At 43.1% G+C, this 25,653-nt stretch overlaps 1 protein-coding gene across 1 annotated transcript in view; it reads left to right on the forward strand.

Moving 5' to 3' along the window:
* The window catches only part of celf5a (cugbp, Elav-like family member 5a), a 179,076-nt gene that overhangs the window by 50,315 nt on the left and 103,108 nt on the right, over nucleotides 1-25,653 (forward strand). The window lies entirely within an intron of this gene.

Genomic DNA, 25,653 nt, shown 5'->3' on the forward strand with positions numbered 1-25,653 from the left:
AAAGTTAGTCCATGTAAGTTTTTCATCTGCTTTCGCTCGCAGACTACAGGCAAGCACTCGCAGATACATAAATGTTACACTGTGAGTCTACAGTTTATTGTTTTTGCCTTTAGGTGTGCTCTGTTTGACACATTATGGGCCGAGGAATGGAGTGCTACTTAGAAACGCAAGACCACATCCCAATCTTATTTCCCCTCCGCACACATGAGTGTGCTTAACTACACACACGGACACACATACGCAGGAAAGCACACACGCACATCGTAACCGAGCTTTGAAGAGTAACGAAGCAAACAATGAGTTTCCCCAGTGCATTGTGGCTCGGCTGCCCTGCTTTAAATGTGAGGAGAGTCATCAGCACTTAAACGCTTGATTGATGGCACAGAAGTGAGGATGATTGTGGGATATGCCAGCTCCAAATGACAAGCAATTACTCATTTTGTGTAATGAAAACCTTAACACCAATCATTGAAGCTTTACACCATGCTAATGCTTTATGTAATATTATATGTTCCTTTCATCCACCCCTACACCCACCCCCGCTGCCATCCCTCGGGTGTCGCGGCAGACGTTTACTAAATAACATAATTTGTAATGGCTGAAGTGATGGCACAACAGGCCTGCTAAGTGAGCGAGCAGAGGCAAGTGTTTTATGGCTGAGGGTTGTTTTTTTATTAAAGCTAATCTATGGTGAAGAGCGGAGAGTCCTGGCAGGTCTACTTACAGTAGCCATGCAGTCATCAGTGCCATTAGGTCTTCTGATTACTGTTCTAAATGTTTGTGCCGCTTTTAGCCTCACACTTTTGTTAGTTGCTATGGCAACAAAGGCTTAATTATGGTTTTTAGTGTGTGTTCCTATGTTGCCGTACGTGTGTATGTGTTTGTGGCCCTCGGCTTCAGCCAGCATTACATCGGTGTGGGTACGAATGCGCACACGCACACGAAGCAGGCGTGTTCGTCAACAGCTCTGTGTTGCGTGAGATAATGAAAGTGCTGTCCTCCTTTCTCTCCTCTGCCTTTGCTCTGCCAAGACCACAATTACCCCTGCACTCCTCTTCCCCACAAAATCACTGTAATTATCTGCAGCCAGCATGGGCACACTGGCTGGCAACAGGTGCCATGTGAATGCTAATCCCCCCCCCCCCCGGCTGCATGCTATTCTTCTGCCTGGCCTCTGACAAACCAACTGTCACTGGCAGAAGGAACGACACTCCAAAGCTGCACACTCCTTCAGAGCTGCATGCGTGTGGACAATAATTAGATGTTAAGTAGTGGGATGTCAAGACTAGTTACAATTTGGACCTTGTGTTGAGTCTGTACTGAGGTGTGTGTACATACAGATATTTGCTTCCTTTTTGGGATTTTTTCTAGTAAATACTGCAACCTTGTCAGGACCAGAAGACCTGATTGGGACCAAGGATCCTAATGAGACAAAATTAAATTTCCCAGGGCCTGGTTAGGGTTAGGCATTCTTGGTTATGGTTTAGATTCGGGATGTAGGGCGGCTGTGGCTGAGGGGTAGAGTTGTTGTCCTCCAACCAGAAGGTCGGTGGCTTGAATCCTAGCTCATGCCAAAGTGTCCTTGGGCAAGATGCTGAACCCGAATGGCCCCTCATAGATGCACTAATTGGAAGTCGCTTTGGATCAAAGCATCACCTAAATGACATGTAATGGAATGTAAAAGGTTTGGGTTAGGCTGTCCACAATTAATGGAAATACATGTAGTGTCCTAACAAGGACAACCGTGCTAACTGTGTGGTGTGTGTGTGTGCGTGCTTGTGTTTACAGAGCATCCTTTCCACTTTGTGGTGTGTACATGAGCTAAGTTTGTACACACAGAAGCACATGTACAGACACACAATTACAGGAACACACACACACACACACACACACTCACACACAGAGTGGGAGAGTGAGAGAGATTTGACATCAATCCATGGCATTAAATGAAGTGTGAAAAACAGGTCAGAGAGGACTTCCTGTCTTTATAAACAGCCTAAACGCTATCCAGATGTTCCATGCCTCTCCTGTCCCTACGAAATCTGCTCACGTCAGCACTAAATGGCAAAATATAGCCTCTTTAAAGTGATATACACCAACCGAGGCAAGGACATCAGTACCTACTACCTTGGCTGCTGCACTTTGGTCCTATGGTCTGAAGTAAAAATGTCAGGCCCCCTGCCTGTATTTATAGTGAGTTTCACTGTCTTTGCCTGAGTACCATCCCAATGAAAAAATGAGCAATATCTCTTTATTTCTTCTTCTGCATGTCTTCTGTGCCAGTATCAGTTGCGCTTTTAATATTCATCATTTGACATGACAAAGATGAAGACGAGGATGCACCCTGTTCTACTCACTCTAATGTAAATATGGTTTTGAGGCAGGTGAGCATAATGTGGGGAGAAGACAGAGAGCACTGGAAGGCTCAAAGCACCAGTATCTATCTTTTTAGGAAAGAGCTGGCTTTCTTTATATAGCCAGAGCATAAAGAAAATATAGTGAAGCCAGCAGCACATAGACAAGACAGTAGAAGAGCTCTGAGTTAGTGTGGTGTAGTCTGAAGTGTTGGATCAGGTGTCTCTTGTTTCCTCACGGTTCAGTATGTCCCAGCTGTTTGAGCCGTGGTGTCCCAACAGACTCCTCTCTCGCTCTGCCTGGTAAATGGAAATGCTGCCAATTCATGCTAATAGCTACGACGAGGTGTATCGAGTGTAAAGCATTTTGCTGGCTTTTATTTTGAATGCAGTACATTAAGAGGAACAACACAACTGTTGGGGACAGATCATATCAATAAATGAATAAATGATGATGGCTTTTACTTTCGAGGAACCCCCGAGCCAACACGCACATGCACACGCACGCACGCATTCACGCACATGCGAGCATACACACACACACACACATACACACACACACACACACACACACACACACACACACACACACAAAGACATATACCAGCACAATATGGTGCGCCTTGGCCTTCTCTCTAATGGTCGTCAGGCAAACTGGTGTGACCTTTCCATCCACAAAGAAGAAGAAATGCCCAGAACTGATTGTCGTCTCTTTTCATTCTGCCCCCTGTTCCCCTGTTAGCTCAGCCATTATTCTGGACACAACCCTTTTGACATGGGGGCCACGTTCAATGTTTAATGCTGTTTGTTTTATATTCCTGCCTCATTTCCTTATATAAAAATTGATGATGACATTCTCTACCTTCCATAAAATATTCATAAATGTCATTACTAATAACTTTCATAGATCATCTAAATTGATCCTTCTGTCTGCTTTTATCTAAGCTGCCCAGCATGGATCCATTAGTTTGGAGTGAGGGACAAGCTCCACTTTTATATTGGTTTTGTGTAGACAGGACAGGGTAGACATGTGCATGCGTGCGTGTCTGGCTGTGTGTGTGTGTGTGTGTGTGAGAGTGTTTGTGTGTGTGTGCGCATTTGTGTTTTAGACATGTATTAGAAACTAGTGAACATATATCAGTTTTCTAATCATTTCTGTGTTGTCATCACGCAACTGACAGATTCAGTTTGTTTCCTTCAGACAGGTTCCAGCTGAGGCTGACATTCTACAATCTTTCAATATTAAACCTGACACCAGTCTTTCTGTATGTGGTCTAATGACTTGATTCTCTCTTGAAACAGTATTTAACCCAAATAAGTTACATTTAGCAGTTTATAAAAGAATGTGTAACCTTTGTTGTAAGAGATATGTATCCAGACGTGAATCTTCATCCGCCGGACTGCGTTGATGTTAAATATTCCTGATGCCTATGTTCATGAGTTCCCTATGACATTTTTAAAATGTCCAATTAATCATGCAGGCTCATTTCACTTACTTGATATGTGCTTTGAGATATGTATTATCCTATATGGAAAACATATGGCTGATTTTGCCAAAAAATTATAATAAGTCATACATTCCCTGTAAATATCCCTCTCTCTCCTCCTTGTTTTTCTTTCTTTGTCTCTCCACTTCCCATTTCTCATTTTCCATCTCTCTGTCTATTCCTTCACGTATCCTTTATTGCATCGAGGGCCAATTAATTATTGAACTGCATTTATTTCATTGTTATCATCATAGATGGGGTTTGAAATGAAAGACTTGATAGATCACACCATTTTTTTTCGGTTTTCACTGATGTAGTCCACTGCTAGGTTATACATCACCGATCAAGATATTGTCTTATCTCTAAAGTCTGCCTTTAATAATAAATTGTTGCTGTTTATAAGACTTTATAATCTTACATTCCCAGTCTTGAATTTGTGTGTTCACCTCTACCAACCAATCTTTCCCTCAATGGCATCATATTGACAGAAAAGAGACAAGATAAAACATGTCAGTGATTCTTGATGCTAGGGACGACTTCAGTAAGTCTTATTGGAACAACAACAATTTGTTGGATTGTTCGCCACGTCTGCTCCCCTGGATTTGCTGGTTGTCTGTTTTCATGATGGGGCCGAGCCTCAGTGTGTCCCTCTGTCTCCCGTCTGTCGTCCTGACAGAGAGATGAAAGATGAAATGGAGATTGTGACTGATGCAATTACGGTGCTGCTGATTGAAGGAGAGGCCAAATTATCACCGCTCTGATTGGGCTTTGTCTGGACTGAGAGCATGCCACGCTCTGATTAAAGTGTCGCAGTTCTGTATTTGTGTGTGTATGTGGGGGGGTCTTGGATAGAAGAAAGGCCTTGGATGGTAGAAAGGATTAATTTTACTTTGTCATCTTTGACCTTCCCACAGGAGAGTCCTCCTTAACAAGAACTAATATTTAGCGTTATTGGAGTGCGATAGACTTTCTCTTTCTAGCTTTTTCAACAATATTTTTTAAAAAGTAGTATAATAATGGCCGGCACTGTGGTGTGGTGGGTCCTCACAGCAAGATGGTTCAAGGGTCTTTCTGTGTGGAGTTTGCATGTTCTCCCTGCGTCAGTGTTGGTTTTTCCGTGTTTTCCTGCTTCCTCCCACAGTCAAAAGACATGCAGACTTGGGTTAGGCTGATTGGAGAATCTAAAATGTCGGTGTGAATTGTTGTTTGTCTCTGTACTTTGACCCTGGGATATGCTGGATAGCTGTCCAGCAAGTATCAGACCTCTCGCCCATTGTCAGCTGGGATTGGCTCGAGCTCCCCCCGCGGACCTTGAAGGATAAGCTGTAAAGATAATGGAGGGATGTAATAATTCCTCTCAGGGAAGGGGAGGGGGGTGTCTAACCTCTGTGATTTGACAATTTTGCTCCTAATTTCTTTATTTTTGTTTAATCTTATTTCTTGATCAGCTACAAATTGATCTATGCTGCAATACCCAACTTCTACCACTGGAGGCCTCATTTCTGTCTGTCTCAATCTGTTTTCTTTTTAGGCAATATAACCCAGTGCTTCTCCCATATATTTTTCACACTCTTTCTGCGCATGTTTTTCTAATGGATGCTTCCCCCAACCCCCTTTCCCTCTTTCTCTCTCCTTCTCTTTTAGGCCCCTCTCTCATCTCCTGCTCCACTCTTGCATCAGTCTTTTTCAAACAGCTTGTGTTCAGCTGAGCTCACACTTCAAACATGCATTTTAAAAGAACCGAAACTATCTCATGTTAGGGAAAAAAGCCCCTGAGTCTTATTTGCCCAGCACTGCCACACTCTCTCCCTCCCTCTCTCCATCTCTTTCCATTCAGCCCTCCATCCCATCCCTCCCCATCCAAAATGTTGCTTGTTTATCATCATTGGCCAATCCAGCTCCAGGTTGTTGCATCAGAAGTATCAGCGTGACTAGCGCCAACGCACAGTACATGTGCGTGTGTTTGTACTGTTGGTTCATTTGTGATTTCAGAGGGAGTTAGCTCATCCCTGTGGCTGATCCAGGGAGCCAGCTGTTTTGCTGTAGACTATTGCAGCCTCACAGCATGGCAACATGAAGGTAACGCACCTCATATAACGTACCCCCACCCTATTTCCGCTTAGCCCGACTTGAAGGGCTTTATGCTCTCTCAGCGGGCACCTGATCCCTCCCTCAATCCCTCCATCCATCCTTTCTTCTGTGTTTCCGTTCCACGTTTTGCTTGTTCCCGTTTAAATAATTACACATAGGAGTCCGTGGACGAATGGGAACCTCAGGCTCAGTGTAATGTAACCCCTCACCGCAGCGTTTTATGCCATCTTAAAGCCGGGTGCTGATAGGCCAAGCTGTGATCATCTCGTGTATCTCTGTGTTGGTTTGCCCGGCTGTTTAAAACCAAGCCTGATGTAATCTTTGGGAAAAACAGCCTTCTAGTGACAGAGTGTCTGGTTGGAGATCCCCAGGCTTTATCTGTAAAGGGAATCTGAAAGCTGAGAGAGCTCTCGTGACAGGGTCTGAAAAAAAGAGGATGATCCGTACTTAAGAGTTTACGCAGATCAGAGGTGTTGCTTGAAAATTTCGTAATTTCTCATGTTTTCTTTTCTTTTTTTCATTTAAAGGTGAACTTTTGCCATAGGCCTGAAAAACAGGTGGAGAAACAGAACAAAGCACCTGACGTAAACAGATTGAACAGCATACATAATAAGTGCCCTCTGTCTTTTTACGCTGCCACAAAGCAACAAAACAAACAAACTAAATTAAACACTACAGTTTTCAAACTGCATCTTTGTGTGGAGGCATTTCGAAAAAACATTAGTATAAAAGTAACACTCGCCCACTTAACACTCAAACTAAGATCATGTGGTACAACCAGGCTATATGTGGCAGAGGGCTAGTGTACCATCAATAGTTGAGCTGTACTTTTCACCATCTCACTTGCCAAGTGTAGGTTGCTTTGGAATCGGGTGCTGGGATTTGGCTAGCCTAAGCTCCCACTGATGTATATACGTATGGGGAAGGTTGGTGGATGGAGCTTGGCTCACAGCTTGAGTCCTGTTAATGCAGATGGCTGTTTCTGTACGGCGTATGGGCTGGGTTTATGTGCTATGCCAATGAATATTTATGTGTTTAAAGCACATTTACGGTGGGAGGCTCCTGTGGATATGAGAACAAGACTTTGACTCCCAGCTGTAGTGAGTGTCAGGGGCATTGGAGTGTGGCCTAGGGGATGAGGATTCCTATTCAGCTGCAGGCTTTATGGCTTAAAATGTCTTTATTTATCACTAGGTCTGGAACATGAATATACATATACATAAATATTCTGTAAAAGTGAGTGGGCAGTCCATCTTTGTTTTAGATTTGTTTATTACCTCCAACAAGGAATAGGTGTTTGGTGTTATGGGTGTTTGTTGGTTTGCTTAACTTTTTTAGGAAAATGCAAAAAATACTGGACTGATTTGTCCCAACTTGAGGGGCGGGGGATGGGGCATAGCACAGGGAAGAACCCATAAAATGCGCATACAGGACTTTTTTTCATCACCTTCCTTAAACCTGTGCAATAGGCCATTTTTCAACTTCTTTCAATTTCTCAGGATAGAATATGTAAGTCTTGTAGAAAAGTAGACTTATCAAGGATTGTTTGACCTTGGCAGAGATATTATTTATAATATCGTGAAGAATGTAGATGAAGAGGATGACAGCAACAGTTTTATAGGAAGAACTGTATTAGTAATTGAACATATTGACCCTTGGAGGGCTGATTTAGGGTTAAATCGGCCCGATATTCCTGTTGTCTGAGCCCAGCGTTAGACAGACACATCAACACACACAGTAAATAAGCATGTATATGCGTGACTCAAATAAATATCTGGGGTTTTGACACATCTTGTGGTTTTGCTCTTTACTTGGAGAGGGTGAACAAGTTAATTACTCTCTAGGATCTTTTAAATAAAAGTCTCAGATATCCTCATGGCTGTGTCTGTATCACTTAATGAGGTAAAACCACAGAGAGAACATCAAATGGATTTTCAGGAGGGAGTTTGCAGACTGAGTTTCAAAAAGTGTAATAATGGAGTGTCTTCAGCTCCTTTCGCACTTACCTACTGAGTGTATACTGTACAGTACATGGCTACCTCTAATCAAATTCTCTCTCTTTCCCTCCCCCACGCCTTCGGCTCTGGTGCATCTCCAACATCAGGTAAGAAATTGTTCTATCACTCTAGTAATCAATAGCAATATGGCCTGTAGCTAGCAACACACTGACACTGTCTACACTCAAAGATTTAGATGTGTGCAAATGACAGCAGTGATATTTTACTCCAGACACCAACAATATTATCAGAGCCCAGGTGAAGCAGGCCAGTAAATTCACCTCTCTTCCATTGTTTGGATCTTTTATCAAGACTGATGCTCCCCAAGTAATGAAAGCTATTTGGCAAGAGCTGTCGCTACGTGGCGTCCTGGGAGGGAGCTAAAAATGCTCTGGCTCATGTTGAAAACAGCTCGGCTCAGGCAGCTGCACTGCTCCTGCCGTTGTGTGGTGCGTCTCCTTAGTCCTCAGCTCTCTTGTGACAGCTCCCCCCCAGTTTATGACAAATGGCGGGGCGCTGAGCAGGCTAACAGGGAGGTAATGCCTGTTGGTTCATTAGTAGGCCAGGTCACTGTGGGCTGAGGACCAGACATACATTGCTCTACGCTCCCTGCTCTGATGGACAGAAACACTGGTGTCTTGTGCAAAGAAATATAGTATAAAACAAATGGAAAACTCATCTATGGATGCTCAATTGCAAATTAAATGTTGTAACAGATTCCTCCCTTGACCCAAGAAGACAGTTGCTGCTGTAATGGTCATTTTTCATATAGTTTGCACTTATCATTCATTGATGTTTGAATTGTCTTTTAATGATCCAGTCAAAGATTTCCCCAACCCAGTCCTGACCTCTAACCCACAGACCTTGGCCCAAAGTACAGAGATGAAGTGAGTCTCTGGTGATCAGCTGGCATTAGACGGTTGATCCCATCTTAAATGCCATCCATTTTTAATCAAAAGATTCTTTATTGGCTGTTGGGAACCCCCTAACATCTGTTCTACCTCATCCTTGAAATCCATAGGCAGGCGCTGCACCATCCTTTCTACCGTTCTGTCCTTCATTTCCTCAGTCCCTTCCCTACCACTCACAAACTCTTTCTTTTTATCTCTTAGTCACTCACTCGCTTCTCTCCATCCTATCTAAGGGCTCTCAGAGGGCCACAGCCCAAACTGCTGGCCCTGTCTGTCTATTAATAAATGGCATTAACTACCTGGTCCTTCAGGGACTATTCATTTTAAAGATGAACTACCTTAAAGTACAACACAATGCCATCTCATTTTTACTGCTTCCTCATTACTGCTCAGGGCAGCTCTAGACTCATCACCAGCCCTTCTCCTCTGCCCCCTTATCCCATCATCCCTCTATCTTTTCATCCCGCCTCAACCACTCCCTTCCCTCACTTTCCTTTTGAGTGAGTGAACGGAGCATCCATATCTAAATCGATAGCAGAACAAGAAAAATGATTATGATGACAATGGTAACAAAGTTTCCTTTTCTCCAGATGGATTTCTAATTTTTATAAACTGCCATCAGCAGGATGGTTTGGCCTTTGAATAGCCAGTGTTCCAGTTCCCATCTTTGCAAATGCATTTACAGCAATTGTGATGATAAATCTAGGCCCTCATGCTAAAGTGTTTTATACTTGTATAATTACCATAATAATCAAGTTTATTGTGGAGTGGCGTGCTATGCGCTACCACGGGTGTTTCATTCTTAGCAATTACTGTTATAAATGTGCCACAGCTACTGTGTATCTGCACAATAGGCTTCCCAGGCCAGTGTGATCCATGACAATGTGGTACACTTCTGGCCCTCTAAATCATTTACAGTTCAACATATAGAGCCTGTTATGTTGGCTTTAATTACCTTCACTCACAATAAGCTTCACTACCATGCTCACTAATTTCACAGTAGACAGCTAATATCACAATCAAAGAGATGCAGCTAAAAAGAAAATACACATTTGCATTTGGTTGTCCTCACATTAAGTATTTTTAAGGTATTTTTCTCCATTATAGTTTTGGGGTTTTAGTAGAAGATGAATCTGAATGCTTGCAAATGTTGCACAAGTCTTCCCTTGTGTCTGAATGTCAAAATATTTGTTCCGGGTTTGTTTTAGAACCATGGCAAACGGGTGAAGGGAAGGTTTGAAGTTGTAGAGGAACAGCCTCATTATACTCACCATGCTGCACAGTTATTCTGTATGAAGTGGAGATAAAAGCAAGGGAAAAGCTGAGAGCAAGAAGAAATAAAGAACATGGGGAAAAAAGAATGTCATGAGAAAAAAAAGAGGAAGCTTGAAGGAAGAGAAAAGGGGGCTGGATCAAACACATAAGGGGGAGGAAGGAAGGGAAGAAGGAGGGGAAGCTCCATGTGTTTCTAAAAAAAGAAGCAACAATACAAAGTTAAAGAGATCAAATTATTGCAAGATATAGGGACTCCACCGGTATGACTGGTTTATCAGCAGAGCTTAATCGTTTAAAGTCTCTCTCTCACTCTTTGTCTCTGAAGTCCTTAAGACAATTTCAAATTACTCTATGCTGATATGGCTAATGTTAATTAAAACCTGAATGCTTCAGCCCTTATTGTGCTGATGTTGTAAGTCTCAGAACCTTTTTTTTTTTTCTTCTTTCATTTATTTGTTCTTTCTTCATTTCCTTCTCATACAAAATATATATATATATATATAAATATATATATATATATATATATATATATACAAGATGGGACGTGACGAGCACTGCCGGCCATCAGAGTTAAAGTGACCGGAACGATCCGGATTCATGATCCGACACCATCGATTTAGCCTTAACTGCACCCTGATTCAGTAAAATCAAAGAATGATATATATATGCATACTTGAATATAATATTGTTAATGTAATGTTTTATAATTTATCTAATTAATAAAACATTTTTGGGGGGGGCTGCCCTCGCTGCTAAAAAAATCTTAGTGGAAACACTCAGGATTTGATACTGTTAAGCAATAAGCACAGCATTTGTTGTGTGTTATAAACATATGAGCAAGGAGCAGCAGGCAGGTTGGGGCTGTAACAGCATGCCAGCTAACACTCACTGTCGCCACATTGCATTCGTTTAACAAATGCAGATTTTAGGAAGTTGGGGTCGATATCTGCACTTAACCTAATCAAGTTGCCAACCTTTGATAAATAATGAAAATACCAACATCGTTTTTAATGGTAGAATATATTTATCGATATAAAATTTGGTGAAAATACTTAAGTTTGTGTATCGGTAATTTTTTAACAACACACTTTAACATCAACATGATGATATTGAGTCACTATAATCGTGATACAAATCTTTTCATACTGTTTCATGTCTTCTATATATTTATACGCATACATTTACATATGTATATAATGTTTACCAGTTGTGCTGACGTTCACAGCACATTAATGACATTAAGACAACTTCACAAACTATTCAGTGCATTTCCCATGCATATGATAATTAAAATGCTTTCTATCAAATGTTGTCATCTTAGTCTGGGTATTTTGTATAGTGTTTGTGTGCGTGTGTGTGTGTGTTAATGATTGCGATAAACTACCATTCACACACCTCAGGTTTACACTCATGGCCCAGTGTGAGCAGCTGCCAAGCTAGCCTTTAAAGACTAGTTCAGAGAAAGCCCTTTAGCACACGTGCTTTAGCTTACTGATATTAATACCTCCACCTTACACTACACTAGCATTGCTCCCACACACTACTGCTTTAATGCAGGGATTCATGCAAAGCAAGCATAAAGACGACTCGTGCACAAACATTAATACGCATCGTCTGATGCTTGAAGATACACGCAGACAAACACATACCGGCCTTCCCCAGGTTGGGCTTTCAATCGAGACACAGCCCCGACATTCTTCAAAGACCAGGCTCCGCTGGATCCGTTTCATTCTTTTCTTGTATGTGTGTTCTCTGAGACAGATGTACTGCATGGTTCTGCTGAACTACTGAGTCGAAGAAAATCACTCTGTTTTTGTGCAGAGACGCGTCAATCACTGTCCTTTGATAAGCCATCTGGCACCTTCTTGGCAGTGGCTAATATTTATAGATGGCATAATTATATTCACATTGTATGACTGATTATATGGCAAGAAAATAAGCAGACTTATTATGGTTTAACTTGTCTAAAAGGGTTCTAACAGGCCACTACACCTGGCCTCCAACAAGAAGATTGAGGTAAAATCAAGCGCAGAAATTCTTGCTGCAGTGTTATCATATCATGGTGTCACAAGTGTGAGTGTGTGCGTGTGGCCACTGGAGAACTACATTTAAGCTCTCCACCATAGATAAAAAGGGTTAATTTGACACCTCCAAAAGCTATTTCGACACCCGGGCGACCATCGCTGCTATAGCTGCCCAGTTTGACATTCTATCTTGTTTGTATCCTCCCACATTGAATATGCAATCAAATCGCTCCCCCAGCAGATGAAATGGCATCCAGTTGACTCTCATATCCTCCACATGCATGATGTGAAGGCTCCTCATAGCGAGTGTGTATGTGTGATGAGAGGGTTGAACCAACCCCTGGGATCTGCTCTGTGATGAAACATTCAAGAGGAGTTGCCAGAGGAGTGTGTTCAGCAACCGGCTGTAAAATGAAGCTCTGGAAAAGCAATCTCCACTCACAGAGACCTATTGCTTTCATTACCACCGAAGCTCTGTGCATCAAAGGCTATATTTTACTAAGATAAACGTGATTCCACGACGGTCTGGATGGTCATTTGCATACCTTATACATGCATGCTGATTATACAAAGAGCTGGACAAAAACATTACTTGAATCTTCGGAGTTCATTCTGACCCTATCATACTTGGTAAAGCGTGGGGCATGTATATTATGCCCATCCCACACATATTAAATGAAGATAAATAGATTGCATTAATTGTATAGTATCCACGCTAAAGGCACTGATTAATGCCACTGTTTGCTGATTCAGGCGCTGTAGTGATTTATGAGCACTTTTATAGCTGATAATTTTCATCATGCACATTGTTCATTGTAAGACGTTTGCAAGTGGAATTATGTATGTGTGTGCACGTGTGTGCGCGTAGTCCATAGACACACGCTGTAGCAGTGGACAAGCAGGGAAATTCCATGAGCGTGTTTGTAGAGGTGAGTGAGGGAGCAGTCAGCGTTTGTTTAGCTAATCAGGCAAATGAGTGTCATAAAGCAAGCCAGAGGCAGGACGGGTGTGGGGCGCCGCACAGAGGACCCCCCCCCGCCCCCTCTCTCCCTCCTGGGAATGAGCTACCCACCCTACTCACGTCCCACACATTACATTTCAGCAATTAAACATTGACTGATGCCTGACTGATCAAGGTTACCAGGCCAAGGTGAAGCCCAATGAACAGTGTCACATTGCTTTATGGTCTCTGTCCCATAGGTCCCCATTTTGATGGACCCTGCAGTGCACTAATACACTCTGCACATTGGAACTATCCTCACATGACCAAATGTCAACATTATTTGTCCTTAAAATGGACCATTGCTTATGTTTTCCGCAGAAGTGACTCTTGAGATCATGTCGACTTTTGTGTCTTAATGACTGGTTGTTTTTTGAAACAGCATATATTTATGTAAACTTAAATTTGAGTTTTAAATTAATGAATGGCTGGAACTCGATAGGCCTTTTGTTTTTGTGTCCGACCCCGAGCCGGGCATAGTGGGGTCACTTTTGGATGAATTCAACTGTGCTGTGCTTTATCCATATTTGTAAACATATAGTCATTTAATGTCCATATTGATTCACACTTCTGACATTTTCTCTATAGCAACAGTGGCTGAAGCTCATGGGTTGTAATTTTTTGTCATGCCTAGCTGCTGGAATGTTTTTCTTAAAACAAAGATTAATTAAGTAAAAGATACTTCCTGTGCAACCAAGAAACACTTTAAGGCCAAGGTGTAAGACCCGATGTGCTGAGGGAGCAGGGAGAGTAGGCGAGTTGGTGAGTCTGTACGTTTGGATGTGTTCTGTCTTCTGCCTGGCACACAGACCAGATCCCAGAGGTGAGATGCAGGTTAATCAGACATGTTGCTCTGAATTAGAGTTTCCCAACCTCCCAGCACCACCACCGCCCTTGCTGATTTCCTCAGCCTGCCATCCTCCATTCTGTGCCTCTTTCCAGTACAAGCTTCCCGGCAGTAATGTAGATAACTGCCGTGTAATAGACTTTTTTGTCAGGTCCCCTGATGTCAAAGCGGCCTAGGTTCCCTGTGACATGGCTATTGATTCCTGATCGGGCCTGCTCACTTCAGTGGATGGGGAGAGATGTAGAGAGAGATGGAAGGCCGGCCCAGAGGCTAATAGGCTAAGGGGGCAAGGCTGAAGGGTATGGGGCCAGGCCAAGATAGACCTCCTCAATAACAGTCCCTTGGAGCTACACTGTCCTTTAGGTAAATGACTCATTTCATTATAATGATTTACGGAAAACCCCCCTCTTGTCCCACCTGTCATAGCCAGACTTTTTTGCTCTCCTTTGTGCTCTCCCATGCTGTTTCATTTTCGCTTCTTCCCACTCCCACCCTATTTCAATTCCTTCTTTCATCTGACCCTCCACTGGCCATTCAGAGAAAGGATCATAACTCAGGTCAGGCCTATAAAAGTGTCAGGATGAAAGCATGCATGGACCTTGTATTATAGGGTCAGCCTGGACTTCATTATCACAATTAGACTGGGGTTCTGTTCGCCGGCTGGATGGGGAACTGCTTAGCCCAAATGCTACCATGTACTGTACTTACTAACAGCGGAATTACTGGAAAACACAGAATTCTGCTAAATTCCATAAGACGACACATTTTGTAACACAATGTCTGTGCTGTAATGTTTTGCCGCCAAAAACTAGCACCAAAAAAATAGACTTTACTAAATAAACAAAACTAAGGTTAATCTAATATGTGGACACCTGTCAAAGGATTGGGGGTTCAGGGGGAATAATATTCATGTGAAAGGCCATTGGAGGATTAGATTGAAAGGTCCTAGAGATGGAGAGAGAGAGAAAGAAAGAGGGAACAACATAACAATGGCAGAGCAGCTGTTCAAAAGAGGACAAGATTGGAGGAGACAAGAGAAGGAAAGAGTGGGAAAGGAAGCCTGAGAGTGTGTGAGAGAGATAGAAAGAGAGAGAGAGAGAGAGAGAGAGAGAGAGAGAGAGAGAGAGAGAGAGAGAGAGAGAGATTGCAGGAAGACGAGAGACTGTATTTTTAGGAATTAAAGATTTATTGACTGGAGATAGAGCAGAAACAAAAAGGGAGCGTGATAGTGTGTTGGAGAGATGAATGGAAATGACCAATCATTTCAAAAGGCCTGAGTGGAGACATTTTCTCCTTGTCATTCTAATATGGGGATGGACATTTTCTCATAGAAGATGATGGGGAGTCAGTGAGAAGCACACACTAGAGATGGGCATAAATAATCCACGATCGATTATTGATCATTAAGAATTTTGTCGATGACGAAAAAACTTGATTTCATTATGTGGCAGGAAGATCGGAATATCCGAGTTGCCTGGAACGCAGCACAGTGAGGATGTTAGCAGCTGGAGGAAGAAGCTGGGAGCTAGCCTCCGCTGCTCAGCTTCATGTCCGCACATGGACCCTCAGTCCACGGGGAATGGACCCCGGACAGACCCGGTTCTGGGTGAGGACATGACAACAATCGGACTGAGAGGTCGAGAACCGTCAAAGCTCTCAATAGCTAGCTGCTGCTCTCTCCGGCGGCTAGCTGGTCTCTCATCGGGGCGAGTACAGCAGCGCATATTTTCGAGTGTAACCAGTGAACGGATCCCGTTTAACTGCTACAAGAGTTGTTCATCTTTTATTAAAGATCTCAATGAGGAAACACGCTGGGTTTATTCTATTGTCACTGCATTTTAATATTGCCTATAAATAGTGAATTTTGATATAAAAATATGAACGATTAATCGAAAATCAAACGTTAATTCTCCCGACGATCGATTAAGACATTTTAATCGAATGCCCATCCCTAGCACACACACTATAGAGTTGCACATATTTATGGGGTGTCTCATACCTGGTCTGAGGTGTACGAGTACGAGTGAGGAGCTGGAGTCAGAGACTGTCCACCCCGCTGCTAGGATCCATTAATTCATAGAGCAGTCGACCCAGTGCTTTCAGTGGACCAGGTGTGGCCTTGAATGATGCCTGTTAAAAAAAGACCTAATTTCCATTCTGGGGACTTTAAGTACTTAGGCTTGTCGTGCCCAGGAGGGCAGTATGGTGTGGTATAGAGAAGTGCAGGCAAATCAGAGCGTGAACCGAGCCACTGTGAATGGCACTGCTTTAAATTGAACTGGAGCATGGCTACTATGGTCTCCCTCCCTCTGAGTCTCTTTGTTACCGTACAAGCTCGTGACTGACTTGTCGCACTGGCTGGCCAACTGATTTGTTATCTTCCTCGGGCTGGTCTGCCAAAAACAGCAGCCCCCTACTGCCCCCCCCCCCCCCCCTCCCTCTCTCTCTAAAAAGGTAGTATTAGTATGCTCCAGCAGTATTTCCCCTATCCTCTTTAGAACCTAATCAGACTTTATTCAGATTTGCACAGCTGTAGTTCATGTATTATGCAGCATTAACTGGTACTTCAATAGTCATTAATAACGAGTCGGCTGGCCTCTGAATAAACAATGATGCAGGAGGATGATGAGGTGTTCAAGCAATGGAGGGCAGGGAACATAGCCTGTCAACTCCTACAATATATGTCCTTCAAATTGTTATTTATTCCCTTATTGTGTGCCACGCTATGACGTCAATGACAGCAGCGGCGTTAGACGCAATTATAGCAGCGGCAGCTTTGGAGCACTGACTTTGAGTTTTTAAAAGTTTTTCGAGCCCTGAGCGCCCTTTGTTGAAAATTCTATTGAAATATTTGTTTGCATGGCTCAGTGGCATTTAATCTCCTGTTGTTCATCAGTTTCCGCTTGATTTATTTCTTCACCTTCGCCTATTTATTGAATTTAATTACACCTCAAATCCCAACGCAAACCTACTGCTGTTGAGGGCGGAGAGAGGCTGGGGTACAGGGAGGAAAGGGGAGGAGGTTTGGGAGTGATGTCGAGTATAAACCATGACTCAGACAAATTGCCTACTCCTCCCAAAGACATGCAGTATGAGCCTTGTTTTATTTAAGCATGCTCACATGAAGACAAACACACACAAACACACACACACACACACACACACGAGTGGTTTGGGGTCAGTAAATCAAGCTAAGAACAGTCCAGTAAGACACACATCCTCTAAAACTCCGGCAAATGATCTGTAGTCTGTCTACGGCCTCGCAGACCACATAAAATATCGGTCAGTTAATTAGGCAGTAATTGTGCAATGTGCTCTCCTTTTTATGTGCCATACATTGGACCATAAAGAGGCCAGTGTGAAGATGACTGGGAGAGAGGGACACTGAGGTGTGTACTATAGCATCAGCCCATTCCAGGGCTACAATATGGCCAGAGGTCACATATATTTCTCTTTTGAAGGGTAGTGGAAAAGGCCCAACCCTCTGCTGAATTTCACTGAGAGGGCTAATAACTGGCTGCGTGCCTTAACTCTTACCTCTATATATACCGTATAATAACTCACAGTTTAATGTGTTAAATTTCCCTTATCCCTTAACAATGTGTCTCATTTATAATGGTCATATGTGATCTGCTTAACATTTCAGTCGGGTCCAGAAGTCTGACACCACCTTGTACTTGTCAGCAGAATATCCAAGATGGACTCTTTTCAGAGTTTGACTTTGACATCTGTTGAAGAGATATCATTCTCTGGAGATACAGAATTGAAGTTGAAGGTATCATGACGTGCACGGCTGAGACCACAGAGCACGCTAGACGATCCATTTCACTCTCTCCTTCTGTGATTGAATGGGCATGGACTTGGTCATCAGGTTCAGATATTAGAGAAAGGACATGCTTTATGCTTTCCATCTCTTCTTTTATGGCCTGTGCTTACATACTGGAGCTAAACTGAAGTTGCTATGAATGAGCATGTGCAATATATGCTCACATGACATCTCACTCTGTATTTATTCCTGAGTCTCCCTGTGCTGATGCATCCTGGGGTTAGTTTATGTGTTGTGCGTGTGCACAGAGCTGCAAGGTTTTGTGTGTGTGTATGTGTGTGTGTGTGTGTGTGTTTGTGTGTGTGTGTGCGCGCGCTAGTGTGAGTTAATCCGTGTGCTGCTGTACTGCAGGGCCAGCAGCACACAGCAGCGAGACAGAGATGTGACAGTGATGGCTCCTTAGCCCCGGGCCACAGCTGGGAGGCCTGAGACACACCCACGCTACTGACCTTCACTGTCACCACTGCAGTAAACACACACACACACACACACACACACAAACCCACACACATGCATAAACACACAGGGACACTCAGCACAGCAATGCACTCACATGGGTCCATGTAGCTCAAACACATACGGGGGACAGCAGCCCGCACACAAGCGCATGCAGATAAACACACACACACACACACACACACACACACACGCACGCATCATTCTTCTCGTTTCCCACCTACACTCAGCTTTTTCTCGTCTGTTCTTCTCCCCTCCTCTCCATGAGTCAGAGCTTATCAGGCCAGCTGAAATGATTCACCACCAGCTGGAGCTGCTTTCTGCATTCAGTTCTGTCCCTCAGACAAACTCCATATACTGGTACTTCATTATCATCCTCACTCAACCCAACTGTTTGATCTCACACCCCCACACTCACTGGCCTGCACACACTTGTATACATATACCTCTGCTGTGTTTGTCAAGACTCATCCCTTCTTCTCCATTGCTTTTCTTACAGTTCATACATTTCTAATGATGCAAGCAGAAGTATCTTGTTTCCCAAATAACAAACATGATTCTTGCATTCAGGATGCTGTATTCAGATCTGTGCAAGGTTGTAATGACTCTCCTTGGCCTCCTGGCTTCTCTATAAATATTTATGTTCGGGGTGGTGAGCCTACAGGTCATCACGTTCTACGCCTGCTTCTTCTGTCAAATCAGTTGTCAGGCTAAAGCATGATGTGCATAAGTAAGCATCACGCAGATGGGGAAAAATTATATATTTAACTTGGACAGCTACAGCCTTGCACTTCTGAACCCATCTGAGGTGTTGCAGTTCTCGTCTACTCTCTCTTTAACATTTTATTTTCACTGCTGTTAAATGGACCTATCGTGAACTCATCATGTATATTCATTTATATTCTTAATTTGAACTGTGTGAATTGACACGGTTAGAGCAGCGTTCAGTTGGTCACACCTAATGTGATCTTAGCATGTAAAATTCATCATGCCCTAATTTACATTCAAAATCAGTCAATATACTTAATACTGCATTAAACCACATCACTCAATAGTTCAGCCTAAGCTTTTCTGGGTGCATCCATAATCCACTTCCCACACACACCCTTATACAGTCTGTATGTAGGCCCGTCAGTACATAATGCCAAATGTTGTGCTCGTAGTGAATCCCATGCTGCTTTACTGTCGCAGTGCGTTGTTGGTGTGTTGTTTTAGTGTCACAATATACTAAGAAGTACGCTAACAAGTGTTTTTTTTATGGTTCGTTAGTCTATTACGCACTGCAGGGAAATATCTGTGATGGTACGCAGAAGAACCGAGGAGGATTGGCGATAATAGGGCACAGGAGAGGAGAGCAGGTTTTAATGGGGCAGAAAGGAAGGAGATATGTTTGTGTATCTTAACCACAACAATAACATCAGTGGCTACTGCACTCTCCTTGATCTACCATAATAAAACTGTACACACAAACATGGGAGAAAATAATGTTTCTCCTTTATATGGATAGCTGTACTTGCAAAACCTTTTACACGTGGGACATCAGTTTCAATAATTTACAATTTTGTCCTCTGCTAACTCTTGTATCTTATTCTTCCCAAATAAGTAAAACAGTGGAGTGCAGTTGCAGGTGTTTCAATGCATTATGTATTCCAGAATAAAATAGTAATCTTGCAGGTTATTTTAGGCCACGGAAGATATCTGGCAGACTAGAGAATTTTTTTTCTACTGAATCACTGCTGAAGTACGGATTTTGGTATGAGGTTTTAAGCTGGCCAACTTTCATATTTAGGAAAATTAGATTGCTCACACATGCTGTATTGTTTGTATGTGTGTGGAGTTGGGTAACAAAGTCCTTCATTGCCCTGCTTACAACCAACAAAAATATCAGTGCATATGTCTAGATAATGTTACACTTAGCCAACAGTTAGTTGACATGACAACAAAATGCCCTGAAGATAAACCTGACAGCAGAACGTGCTGCAAATGTTTGAAAAGTATTCTGTGTAAACATCAGTTTGTTCATGGCAGTGGGGAGACAATTTCTGACGAGTTTAGAGCTGGAGTAGTTATCATGCAATATTTAGTGTTAAATTGAGTTGTTTTGTTACGCCATTTTCTGATATAAATGTGAAAGGAGTTTTGCAAATATCTTTATTTGTATAGTAAAGTGAAGTTTTACTGTTAAATTTGGACTTTTAAACCATTTTGCCTAAGCAGTAAAAAAGGGAATTTCTTTGTCGACCAGTTCAGTTCTGACAAAGTTCTTTAACAGGTACCATTTTAAAGTATTCGTTTAGCACCGTCATCAGATTTTTTGTAATGATAATTAACTCTCTTTGTGTGTCTGTGTATATATGTGTTTGTTTTCAAAGCTTTGTGTGCGATAGAGAAGAGATATTCAGTTCAGTCAAGAGGACATGCAGCCATTGTACTGCTGAGCAAGGCAACTGTCGGTCACATGTAAGCTGCACCTTATGTACTGCATTAGCGTGTACATGCTTCTTGTGTGTGCCTATGTATGTTTGTGTGTACCCTCTGCATGTGCACACACACACACAGACACACACATAACATGCAACTGTCAGCACACTACAGCACTGTATATCAGGTCCATGCAGCACCATTAGATCTTTCTATGACATTTGATTTACACGGGCTGTCAGAAGCCCTGTGAGCTGTCTTCTCTTCCAGGAATAACCTACACCTCCTCTGAAAGAAAAAATAAAGCACTGAAACAAAGACGTAAGGGTGGAGATGCTACGTGTGTGTATGTGCGGGGGTGTGTATCTACGCAGCCTGGGGGTAAGAGTTCCTGCAACACTCCTGATTTACACACCCCAAGTCAATGTTGAAGGAATTAGATAATTAGCTGCAGAAAATATCTGTGTGTATGTGAGAAAGTGAGAGACATGTAGTATTTGCTTATGTGTGTGTTCATGCAGTGGGGGGGACAAGTCCTAAGATTGAGGGCATGTGTTGTTCTTGTCCATCTTCACTGTAGTGGTTGCAGTGAGCTCTGCCATCCTTCAGGTTTCACTGTGGTGGATTAGGGCCATGCTGTGTTTGGCGTGAAGCTTCAGCCATTCACAGAGTGCTGAGCAGCGAGGGTGGGGGTGAGCTTGTTGTTTGTGTATCCTTGCTGTAAGGATAATGATGTGATGAATGGAGAGAGGGAGAGAGTGGGAGAAAGAGAGAGAGATTTCAAGGCTAATGCCTGAGGGGATGTCAGACAAACCTGTGTATGTGTAATAACCACGGAGGTTAAAATGCTACACCGGCACTAGAGATGGCTGCCAAATATTTTGACATCCACTCTACCTCCTCCGCACAGCTGCTGCTGAGGTTAAGGAAGAGAGGGATGATTTACAGCGGAGAGAGAGATGGATGAATGTGAGTGAGAGGAGGGAGAGACTAGAATGTGAAAGAGTGTGGGCAACCGAGGTGTTGATATACACTCAGTAAGAGAGATTGGGTGGGAAAGAAAGAGAAAGCTGCCTGCAATGCCCGCCTGTCTGTCTCCCTTGATTTCTTTCTCTCAGCGCTGTGTGCCCGAGGATGCGTCCATAGTGCTATTTGTTTCAAGGTTGTTCTAAATGTGACTGATGTGTACCGCCAACACGCTGTTTGCTTTGCTTTCTTTCTCCACAGCTGCATGCAAAAAGAACGTCACACCTTATTAAATGTGGCACAAATAAAAAGCAAGCAGCACAAATGATGCAGATGGACGTTACAAACAGGGTTATCGCCATGCTAACATGGTGCAGGGCTGAGTGTTTAATGGCGTATTTAAATTTGTCATCCCTGTGAGCTGTTGAATGCCTCAACAAAAATCTGTTATGGTCTGCGAGATAGGTCACTTGATGCACAGTGTTTATTACCAATTGAAATAGGGGGGAAATTACTTTGCCAGCAGATAGGACTGATGTGGCTGTGTGTGTGTGTGTGTGTGCGCAACGTCTCCATAACCCCCCAGGGGCTGTATGTATAGATTGTGTCTCTCATCTTCTTTTTATTCTGGTGTGTATGGATAAATAACTCCTGTTCCCTTTAGATTAGCTGTGACCTTTCCACCCCTTCTCTGTGCACCTAACAGGCCCTTACAACCCTTATCCCATGATTGCATTGTGAATCCTTCACAGTAACAAATGTCAACTTCATTGATTGGCCATCTTAGCCAAAAATAACAGACGCCTAAAATTAGGGGGGGGGGTTCCGCCATTGCCCGGCCGCGGGGTGCCTAGGCTGTGCTGAGAGCGCGTGTTGTGAGAGATTACAGAGAAAATAGAAAACCTTACTCATTAACTTCAAGTCCACAGCCCCAAGATTTCATGGATTAATCAATGCTAACCTACTTTATCAAAGACACTTATCTTCCACATACAGAAATCTATGCATGTCCCCGGCCAAGAGGTCGATAGCAGGAAATATTTTACATTGCCCACCCTTTTCCATCACTAATCCTCCTTCTCTCTCTCCGTCCTCCTCAGTCACTGCCTCTGTGTCTCTTCTTTTGCCTAGATGTCCTTGGGATGGGAGCGTGCGTAGAGAAGGGAGACCCATATCAGATAACTTATTGGTTCATTTGCCCATCTCTTTCCAATAATGTGTAACATTACCAGTGTTATTAGATAGGAGATTAATGGTGCTTGGCCCTGCTCCTCCTCTTCAGGATGGGACAGAGAAGAGGGAGACAGAGAGAGAGAGAGAGAGAGAGAGAGAGAGAGAGAGAGAGAGAGAGAGAGAGAGAGAGAGAGAGAGAGAGAGGAATTAGGTGAACGGAGAGACGGGGAATGAGAATGAGTGAATCCTCTTTGACTCCGGAGGCCTTAATGTCTGACTTAGTGCTGTAGTTAGAGGGTCATTTCACCAACTGACTGACAGACCACCGGGCCCTGAACTTCTCCATTTCCCTTTCCATCCACCACCCTCCTGCTTCGCCTCCACCCTCTTGCTTTACCTCCATCCTCCTGCTTCGCCTTCCTCCATCTCTATCTCTCCATCTTCCTGAGTACTACCGTTCAGCAGCCTTTGGTCCTCCTCCCTCACATCAATCAATGCAGACAGCAGAGAGAAGTGAAAGAGAGCGAAGGATGACTCGTCTTCCAGTGCTTCAGGTGCTGTCTCTGCCGTGTATGTCAGGCAGAGGTCTGATGCTCTGTTTATTTATGCTCTTATTTATGTGTTTATTAGGGAGCGCTGCTCCCATTCTGTGCTCCTGTTTTCTCCTCCACTCCCTCCGAGGCAGTCTGCAGAGGTGCTGTCAAGTTATTTGATTTTACCAGGGTCATAATGTTGTTAACATTGCTGATGTTAACAACCATACTGAATAGGGATGCCTCCTTATCACTGCTGCCTTTAAAAACTGGGTGGAATTTCCATCTATTTTCTGTATTTCAGCTCTCATTTGCTCACTTTATCCCCGACACCTCCGTCCCTCCCCTTTCCGCTCCCTTTCTCTCTTGTATGGAGTAATAACTTGCTCATTATGGGATGTAAGATATATCTACTAAGAGATTATAGCAGATATAAAAAGCTCACAGGTGATGGGAGTCAGAACCTCTCTGCATCCATAATGAGGCCCGGGGATTGCAAAGCACGCTCCAAAGAGACCGAGCATCCTCCAGTAGCTCTGCACCGAGGCCTAACTCAGCTTATTGAGAGAAAACTCGGCCCAGCCCAGCCCAGCTCAGGCCAACTCAGCCTGGCTCAGATCGGCTCAGTTCAGCTCCGATTGACCTTGGTCTGTGTAATTAATGTATTTACTACAAGCGCATCTGCTCTTGGTCTGTCAGTCAATGGACTTGGGAGTTTTGTTGCGCCCTTGCGTTGCTGTTTGCCCGATGCACCCTTGGCCTCCTCCTCATCTGCTCACCTCAGCTGCTTAGTACGGGGGAAGGAACAACTTACCTCCCTGGAGCTCTGTTGACTGAATGCAGTACACCTCTCCTCCTTTTTTTTTGTTTACTATCCTGCCTGCCAAGAACTGAGGAAATTCTGGCCAATTCTATCCCAATACATCTCTCTCTGTTCCAGGCTTTGCCTTCAAGATGTGGTTTCATGTGTTTTAGCTATGGTCTTGCTTTATCAATGATAGTTTTAGTTCATCTTCACTAAAGTTGTGTGGCCGAATTTGGAATGTGTTAAACCTTTCCTGAGCTTTTGTGCACATTTTTTATACTGTCTTTGTTTTCATATGGAAAGATATTGGACACAAAAACTACTAGAGGAGGCACATTTTGTTCTATTGAGCATCAAAATCAGAATCTGTATCCTGGAAAGAGCTCTTGGTGGGTGATATTTATTCAAATATATATATGCTGAACCTCAAAACCTCAAGCGACACAGCTGGAAATAAATATATATGAAAAAGAGAGAATAAAAGCAGAAAGTAAAAGTTGTGAATTCTTAGTTGTGTGCTGCTTGAAAAAAGTTGATACCTCAGTGGAAGCATCTTAGAAACATAGTAATATTAAAGAGGAAGGGGGCAGGATGGAAGCAAAAGAGGAGAGGAGGAACATCTTTGTCCATGACAGGAGCAGCGAAGGACAAATGTTTGAATCATTTGAAACTCAGGAGACCGGGATCTGTTACAGTGACCAATGGCAATAGGGTCTGTCTCATGGAGCGTATGGCACGCCTAGGGCCATCACTCCCCCTTTTCTGTTCCTCAATTCCTCCACTTCTCCATTACTTATACTTAACACACACAGGTAAAGTGGCAATAAAGAAGAGTGTGGGTCAGCAAGAGAAACATAATGTGGATAAAAACTAGTAAAAGTGAGTAAAAGGAATGATTTAGTGGAAGAGGAAATGTCTGACAAGGTTTATAGTATATATAGTGGATGAATAGTAAAGAAGACTAGGTAAATATACTAGCTAGAAATACCATTTAGCTAAGGTTGTGATTAAAGTTGTCTGATTGTGAATTTTGGGTTCGATCACAGATTGTTTGAAGTAGTATCGTCTGATCCCCGGTTCTATGGCCCTGTTTACACCTGATTAACCTGATATTTGGTGATCCAAGTGACCATTTAAGATCAGATTTCTCTTCCCTGCTCTACATGCACATAAACACTACAGGGCTGAATCCTACTCAGAACTTTGTCAGTAAATGTCCATTATTACTGGCAAGTTGTCCTTTTTTTTCAATTCAGGGCCACATTAAACTCCTGTATCTGCCTTTGTCTGTGTCACATGTTTAACCTGAGTCAGCTGCTGCAGGAGTGACAATGTACAGGATTTTAAAACTGAACTATTTGAGCAGGACACACAACTTTCTCTGACCTTGTGGAAATCTGATGTTTTCACATCACATGACGAAGAAATGCAATTACAGCGCAGTGCATGTCCTGCCGGACTGTGATTGGCTCTCACCCGGCAGTCAC

The sequence above is a fragment of the Platichthys flesus genome, chromosome 9 (genome assembly GCF_949316205.1).
Source record: "Platichthys flesus chromosome 9, fPlaFle2.1, whole genome shotgun sequence".
Taxonomy (NCBI): domain Eukaryota; kingdom Metazoa; phylum Chordata; class Actinopteri; order Pleuronectiformes; family Pleuronectidae; genus Platichthys; species Platichthys flesus.